Raw genomic sequence first — 9,400 nt, 5'->3', positions numbered from 1 at the left:
TGGCTCGTGTTTCAAGTTTCTTTTTTCAATCTACGTGGCCTTGAAGCCATTGAAAGCTTGAAAGATTTTTCTGGTGAAACTGGGTAATATGATGGTTATGTTGTACTACTCAGTAATATGTGTGAGCTGCTTGTAAGGAAGGATTATTTGTAAGGAAAATGTGTTTTTTAGAGTGCCCTTAGACTCATATTTCTAAGGCAGCTAAAGAGATGGTAACATTCATGGCAATGAAGATTTCTGCTTGCTATGTAACATTCAAATCTCAGTTAAACGTTTTAAAATGGCAGTGATAGATAGGAAAAGTAAAATAATTCACCTATCTTTCAAAACAGAGGTGGTAGTATAAAATTAGGCTTCAGCAAGGACAGCAGGATTTATGAAAACAATAATTTGTTTTTATTTATTTGATTTATTCAAAACAATAATGGGATTTTTTATTTTTAAATAATCCCGATACTGTAGGCATTAAACAAGAGACTGTTTCTGAACTAGAAGAGTGAACATTCTGTTAGGTTTTATAGGGTTAGAAGTACATGTCAGTAAATATTAAAATAGTCCGTAACACAGTTGAGATTGTGAACCTTGCTTAATCTCAAAATATTCCAATGCTTGTGCAATGATGTCTTCTGTATTCCAAAAGCTTTTCTTCTGTCATTCAACCTACTGTAACTATGTATTGACTAAAGAAAGTACTTAACCATAAGAAGTTATGGATGAATATGTTCAAGTATGGGAACAAGCCCATGAATGTGTGCCAGAGCCTCTTGTTCCGGGATATTCCATTCATACACTGAAATCCATTTTTACAGGGTTAAGTCTGGCTCTTTGTCACTAGTTTCTTCTACATAACCAAGTTCTTCCACGCTGAACAAGAAATGTGTTTCTATTCAGTCTAATGTTCCTTCTCCTTTATAGAAATCAAACATTCTGATATGGGAGCTGATCTTCACTTCCCAGCAGGTCAGTAGTAACTAGTTGATTCCATGCTGTCCACACCCTTCAAAATCTGAGATAAAATACTCCTAAAAGTCAGGTGCTGATGGAGTTGTGAAACATATTCATTCTTGCAAACCTCTTCTGAAAAGAGTTGAAGGAATAAATTCTTTAGAGATTTAGACTTGCCAAGCTCCTTGGCTGACATCCCAAACTAAAAGCTCTCTTGCATTTTGAAGTCTAGATGTGACCTCTTCACCTACTCTTCTGGGGAGCTACTTTAGGTTGATTGCTTTATTCATGTCTTTCTTATCTCTAAAGTTCTCATAACTTTTTTTGTTGTTTTAGTACAGTGGCCATACTATTAACCCAGGCAGTAGTGTCTGAATTAACTCCAAATGATTGAGCCATCTGGTGAAGTTCAGTTTGTATTCTGTGTCTGAGAGTTAATTGGGTTTTATGTGGCACATCTACTTCAGAAAGCACATTGGGGCCTATAGCAGTGTGATATATTATAGATTTAATGCATCCCAATCCATTAAAAACTTCATCAGATTCATTAACTGTAGTTTGTACATCCATTTCAGTAGACAAATCTGTTTGATCATATGCATTTGCAGTTGGCTGTATATCTAAATGTGTTTCCTCTTCCACTGCTTATAACTTTAGCCAGTGGCATCTCCTCTGTAGAAAGAACAGTTTGGCTTCATTTCCTTAATATTTTAATTGCTCGCTAATGAATCATATTTAGTACTTCAGTCTCTGAGCGTTGGGTGGCTGTTAGTTTTTCTGCATACGTTTACCACTATTACATTTCATCCAACTTGCAAAACTACTGCATGTTGCTTTTATTTCTAGTGTCACAAACTATTACTGAAAGGGTCTGGCTTTGAATGTTTGTATGGAAACAGAATAGTTAACTCTGTTTCTTCGTGACCATCTAAGCGTTGGTCTCGAGTGTATGCCCAGGCATGTAATTTGTTTTTCCAAATATTAATTTTTTTCTGGACATAAAACAATTTTGCAGAATGGATGCTGTCATGGTATAGCTAGTATCCAACCAAATTTGTGAATTTTAGAGATGTGACTCTATATAACATGACTATTTTTTTAAAAGGCCTACCTGCTGAGAGCAGCTTAAGTCAATGACATTGGGGCTGTCAGGAGAGCCTTGGAAGCACAAATTCTGTGTTCTCTATACTAACAGTAAAATAGAAGAAAAAGTTTTTTCCCTAAAGCAATGACTTTAATGATAATCTCATGATTCATCAGAGGCTGATTCCTTATTTACAATCATTTAGAGGTTGCAAGTATTATGCAGTCTTTCCTCATATCTCTTCATCCTGGTGTGATTACTTTTCTTTGGAATTACTTTTTTTTAATTGTTTGGCCTTGAAATTTGTCTTTATTGAGAGAAATGGATTTTTTACTCAGATATATTTCAGTTCTTTTTCCAAAACTTGCTATTTCATTTAGAAATATTTTTATTATCAATGTAAATATTCACTGGTTTTGTAATATCCGAACTACTTGATACAATAATCCTATAGAATGAGAACTATTTATAGGAATATAAACCCTTCAAACAATTACATGGAAATTGAAATTTATCAGATTTTAAAAAATATTTTACAAGTTTTTTTTTATCCTTAGCTAGCCTATATTTTTTAAAATATTATTGTAATACTTTTTTTTCTAGAGAAAATATTGTAATTGTAATACTTTTTTTTCATTAAGAGAAAAAAATCTGCAATCATTTTTACAAACCTTCTCTAGATCTTTTGATAAAGAGGGAATGACATTTTTATAGTAAAATAAACAAATCTGAAGAGGGTATCATCTTCCTCACAATACTTATAAGCCTCAGTGAAAAAAAAACCCTGAATTAAATTGTTTTGGACCACTCTTTTGAATGTTCCATGAGTAGGCTATTCACATCTAAAACATTCAGCACTGTCACATGCATGTGAAAATATTGCTTAGTGGTCTTTCCGTACTACTAGTTTAAAGAGGAAATGTTTCTGTACCAATAACTTTTTGGGGTAGATCAGTGTTTATTTGACTTTTTTTTCCTTAATTGTTCAGCAATTTCCAGCTATTTCTGGTTGCAAAGACATATACAATAGGTCTTGAAACCCTCTGGGCCTATGACGTGCAACAGTCTACATGATTTGTTCTGTCTTATTTTTTTACAGTTCTTCTTCCAGGAAAATTTGGGAGTGCTTCAACTGCTTCTGGGGTTGCAAAATTCCTTCCAGCATGAGGAACAGTGGTAAGTTCATTTGGTCTACTTTTGTCAAGTTCCCATTTATTTCCGACATTATATAATTAGAACAAGTGGTGGTTAAAAATTCTCGCCAAAACTAATTTCCTGCTCCCATTCACAAGCATAGATCAAGGTCATGACAGGCTATGCTCCTCTCACATCTCAGCATGTACTGACTAATGAAACCTCAACAAAATTCTGGAGCAGATACAACTAAAGAAGGCATTTCTTCCACGACATCATGAGTTTTCACCTTTTTAAAGACAAACCAAAACAGAAATCCCAACCATTTAAACTGAAATTCAGAGGAAAAATTAAATGTGTTCAACATACGACATCCTAAAACACCTGATATTTTAAATGTATGGTAAATGTCAAGAACATTTTTACTGTCCTCCCTACATTACCTCACTTGGATCATTTGTCTTTCAAAGGACTAGTAAACCTTAATTTGCTTTAGCAGCTTTGAATGGATTTTTATTGTTTCTTACCACAGCCTTTCAACTCTAGTAATTTGAAAACTAAATATGAACTGCAAAACTCAATCAATCCTGTAGTATTCTTTTAATATCAATTTTGATATAATTAGCCCCAAACTGTGTTCAATTACTGACAATTATTCTCATGCACTTTGAGGGACAACACTAATTTCACACTTAGCAGCATTTTAAAAGGAAGGTGATTCAAACACTATATTAAAAAGTTCCTCTCTCAAGAGCTATACAGCATTGTTGCAGACTTTATGAGAAAAAAAGGATTCCACTGTGGTACAATACTGGAATTCAGATTTTACAAAACCCACACATGTCTATGTGATTCTGTTTGGCAGGTAGTTTGTGTTAGTATTCTTACAATGCTAACTAGGCCTATTATGAGCTTGGCTGTGTTCTTTTAAAACCAATAAAATTATGGAAAAATCCACAGAAATTGATGGGCCAGATTAAGACTAATGATTACAGTGATATAATGCAGATCTCTTACATCCAGATTCCTTTCTCTTAAGTTGTCTTACAGATATTAGAAGCATCCCTCTTAGATGCTTAGAACTGTTACAAGGTGCCTTCCCTCAGTTTATAAAATCATGTTTTCTCATCTTCATCCCATTCTTTCTCCCTATCCCATAAGAATGCAGGTGGAAAGGACTGGTGATATCATTATGGTACTATGGTAATGATATACAGCTTCTGTTCCAGTGAGGTCATTGGAACTATCAGTCACTTTGTAGGGACAAATAATTTTTGTTATATCTATTTTGTTGCTGGACTCTCTGATGGATCTTGTGACAATTGGAAATTCTATTTATTTATGTGCATATTTTTAAAAGGTTGTCAGCAGAGCCCAGAGCATTGACTGGGTACTCTTATTATAGAGTAGCAAAAATCCAAATAAAGAAATAAATCAAATGACACCTTCCTCAAATGAGAGTTACAAAATGCAGCTAACAGATATTGATAAGTAGCAGTCTTCAGAAGATCTTCTGAATTATCTAGTATGTGCTATGAAGTTTAAGCAGAGGAGACAAGAAAACAGAAGAGTTATTGTCGAAACAGCATGCAGACACTTAACAACAAAAATAACAACCTTTTGTTGGCAAATGACAGCCAATCTTAGCTCTAGTGTATATCTCAATGATATGAAGGAAAGTTATACGATAAATAAAATTGTATGCATTGCAACTTCCCAAACACACTGAATGGCTGAAAAATGAAGACCGGTAACTAAATTCCTGCAAAGGATGGATACAAGGTTATTTTAGTTTAAATGCAAATTTTGGGTAGAGTCCTATAAACACCATGAAGTGTAGTGGGTTTGTTGTTAAGATTTCATTTGTTATGGTAGGCTCTAATTTCAAGTGAAATGCTGATTTAAACCTCTATAATCACGATTTTAAGGTGAATCAAAACCAGCCCACAGTACTAAGTGTGATAACCAGTTGCAGGTTTTTGCAGTATCTCATATTGGGTTGGTTCATAATTTTTCCATAAAGCTGAGCTATATCTTCTTTCCCCTTTATGGCATACCAGTGCTATTATATGTCACCAGGAAAAAAGTTAAAAGTTTGTAAAACTGTAAGAGTCAACTACAGATCATGCCAGTGACTCCTTGAGTAATATGAGTGACATGATGAGAATGTAATAATAAAAGAAAGCCCTAAATCATGCTCAGTCAGCAGCACTGGAAAAAAGATGACCTAACTTGGGGGAAAAAGGTGACCAAAATGCAATGGAGCCCCTTGAGGACATAAGTAAATTATGACTTATAGGCTAAGTAGGATCTGTCTTTGGGGGAAAAAAGGAGCCGTGCATGTATAAACCCCATCTTTGAAAGGCATAGTAAAATGTAGACTCATCCAAAGCCAACTGAAGGCAATGACATTTTTTTTTTCTGCTGAGTCAGGAGGCTATGGATAATGATCCTGCAGGTGACAGAAGCAGCCTCAGAAGCTTTTGTATAGGTACAGTATTGAAAACAACCTCAGTGCTGTTAGTAAGCTTAACAATCCACAACTTCACAGCAGCAGTTATCCTCTCTAAAGTGAATAATGTCTGTGAGAATTAGGGGCAAAAAATATTTATAATAAACACTCTAATGACTCTGACAAGAGCTTTTACAGTTTACCAGGTGAGTAATATGCATTTTAAAATTAGGTTGCTCTAATCTAGCTAATTGCAGTGGTTTTTAGCATTGTAGATCCAAACTATTATGTGAATTACATCTTTTAAAAGAAGTTAGCTAAACATTTTCTGTATTTAGATAAGAGATCTCCATGGATATTTTTTACTGGATCACATAGCCTCAACAAACATTTTAAAGTGGAAAAAATGAAATAGCAAAAGATAAAATTCAGGGAATATAGAAGGTCTGGTTAAAACAGTCGGGGCACAGAATCTTATAGTGAAGGCTGAAGTTGTATTGTGAGCTCACCTGCTTTTGTTTACCTATTGCAGTGTTCTTGGTATATATCAAAACAATATGTACACCAATACCTAGGCACAGCATGGTGAGTTAATAATGGCGCTTCAGTCTTAACTGTGAATTCCCTTGCATTAGTTGGTATATTGCCGATATAGATAGGGTTTTGTGGCTTAATACGTAGCAGCGCATAGTGTGTCAGCTGGAAATCCACTTCGTAGTTGTGGAACAATATACAGAATACAATAAACCCATTCCCACCTTCCCATTCCTTTCTTACAGTAGGAAGCCAACATTTAGAAACCCATAGCAAACAAACACCTGCTAAGCATAAATCACAAGCATGAACACAGGACTGGACAAGTTCAGAGAGATACGATGGGAGAAAAATCCATGAAAAACCTTAATAGTCATTAGGAAAACCTAACATTTATATCACAAACTGACAGGTGGCCAGTGAATCGCCTTCAGAACAACCATAAAGAATGAACTGGTTATTATGCTAGTGAAATTTAAACAGCAGAGCTTTTTAATAAGCTGCACTCTGTTAGGAGTACACTGAGGGAGCCCAAGCAGGAAAAAGCAATAATCACATCTAGCAATAACAAGAGGATCAACTAATATCCATCATAATTTCTCCCTGTTTCGCTTCTCCCTATTAGTATGACATATAGTAGAAGTAGAAGCAGCCTAACAAGATACTGAGCAAAACAGGTGCTGAAACAAAAGCATCTTCCATTTAGAGAGTCAGCATTTTTCTTTGAAAAAACCTCTTTGTACTATGCAGGTTGGAGCCTAGGTTGCCCATTGTTTATACCCATTGTGTGATGTGTGCACTATTTTATCTGTTCCTGCAGAGTTTGGTTGTGACATACATAACACATGTGCCCATAAAGTTACCCAGAAATGCACTGAAAAGGTTCAATATATGTCATGGCAAGTGTATTTCTTTGTTAATTCCATAAAGACAGTCTGGAGAAGCCAAGTCTCCTACAATTTTTGTGTCCACAGTGGGGAGAAAACAGCACATTGCATGCTATCATTATCACAGAATTATAGTGTACTATGTAATACTTTTACTCGTGCCAGAGAATGATAGTGGAAATGGCATTGCCCCATTACTAATGCTTAATGTATGACCAATCAGAAGCTGAAAATCATATGGCCAGTGGCAGCTTATGCCATCCCATCAGTTAGTAAATTGGATGCAGTTTGTCAGATGGACACAATATCCCTCCACTGTAGGTGGTCTCTGTTTCATTAGGTTTCAGATTGATGGTAGTGAACAATAATCCAAAAGTGTGCAATAGGTACATCAACCTCATTTTTCATTAACAGTGCTTCCCAAACGTATTGGAAGCAGGTACAAAACATAGATTTTGTTTGGCTTACTTTGATCCGTGGAGAGACTATTGGGTATCTCACTTCGCTGCTGGAGGCTTATGGTTTTGGTTAGCAGAACCTGGTACAGCAACTGGATGAGGTGTTTTTGATATAATCTAGTCATTTAGGTATGATGCAGAAATAGTGGGTGGCAAAGCCGCTAATTTTTTTTTTTTATGAAGTAATGAGCAACCAACATTCTATTTACATACAAGGCATTGGAGTTACTAGAGCATCTTTCTAAATTACGTGGTAGATACAAGAGTGGTAGCGTTTTGTTTTTTCCCTCTGTTTCCCAAGAGATTAACAGAAATGTTGGTGCATTTTTGCTACTTCTAAAAGAAATGAAAAGATTGAAAGTCTTTCCTGGGGTCACTGAAATGACATATGAAACAGCTACTGGTTTATCTTACACATTTTTTTGCTTATAGGGGTAAGTTTTACTTCACAGTGAAATAAATTATAGTAGTATATTACGTGGCTCAAATACTGGCTAACTGAAAAGGCATTTTTAAAGCAAGGGACTTTGGATCTGTGCAAATAACATAATATTTATAAAGATGGCAGAAAACTGATATTAGACACTGCAGCAGATGAGTAAGAACTGCTTTCATCAGAACTAATATGGTACCACATGCTTTCACTATCTTTGATACAGTTTTCTTTCTAATTTTGTATTGAAAAAGTGTGCATGTACATTATTAGCAAGTTAAACATACTTACCTTTAAAAATAAAATCAAAGCTCTAAGTAAAATATTATGAAGCAAATCACCATCGATTTTCTCTTATTTAAATTAGTTTTTAATGTTAAGATGAATGAATCTTATTATGTAGAAGTATATATACTATTAATCAGGTAACATCAAACTATACATATAGTCAAGATGGGCAATATGGTTTACTCTTTAGATGCATTTCCTATCTCAATTTTACAAGAAGTTTCCATCCACAATATTTCAGTGTCTCCTTCTGAAAAATGTACATCTAGGTCCTGAAGATTTAAAGAAACCTCTCCATTTCAACAGCATGAACACAAGCACTGTTCTGTATGGGGCTGAGGGAGGGGGATGTCTGTGTGTGCATGTATTTGGCATGAATTTATATGGAATATATTAACTCAGGGTCTCCCATCATGCCATTTTTTTCAACAGCATCTCTTATTGTTTAAGAATGTCTTTTCACTTTCATGCTTTTCTGTAGTTAGCTGACATAACTGGGCAACTTTTCTTCTGAAGTTCTAAAACATATGTCCATTGCCCTGGTTTTTCAGCCTTCAGCATATCTCTTTAATATATCACTTTCAAGATGATGATACATTGATATTCTACTTTAATTAGTGTCATGAAAGAGAAAAAGCCCTTCAAATGTCAATGGCTTGCAAAAGTTGTTGGAGCATCTTCTTAAAGCAAATCTGAAGGACTGGCCCTCACTTTTTTTTTCTTCCTTTCACATGATCCTATTACAGGAGTTTTTTTGTAAACTGGTGCTATAAACGATTATTTTTAGTTAAGAGAAGCACCAGGAAAGATTAAAAAATTGATATAAAGACATTTTGGTTCTTGATCTTCTTTCTTCTCATCTCAACCTTTAGAAAGTCTTGCTGGAAGAACACAAGGAACAGCAGGAAGGTTTCTAACAGATCTTTGAGACCTCCTTGCAGTCAGATCCCAGGGGAGCTAGAACAGTATACCTCTGTGGTTCAAAAACTCTTTGGGCCAGAAAAAGGGGCCTTTATCTGCTGACATTTCAAACATATTCAATCAAATATTGATCTAGAAAATCAGGCACTTTTTTTCTAGCAAGGAAATTAAATTAGTGCTACCTACTGAAGATCTACAAATGGTTCTCCTGAAGATAATGATAGTACCCTAGGCTATTCCTAGGATCAAAAGTTTTTATGGACA

This window comes from Balearica regulorum, chromosome 3 (genome assembly GCF_011004875.1).
Source record: "Balearica regulorum gibbericeps isolate bBalReg1 chromosome 3, bBalReg1.pri, whole genome shotgun sequence".
Taxonomy (NCBI): Eukaryota; Metazoa; Chordata; class Aves; order Gruiformes; family Gruidae; genus Balearica; species Balearica regulorum.
Note: the sequence above shows the minus strand (reverse complement) of the source record.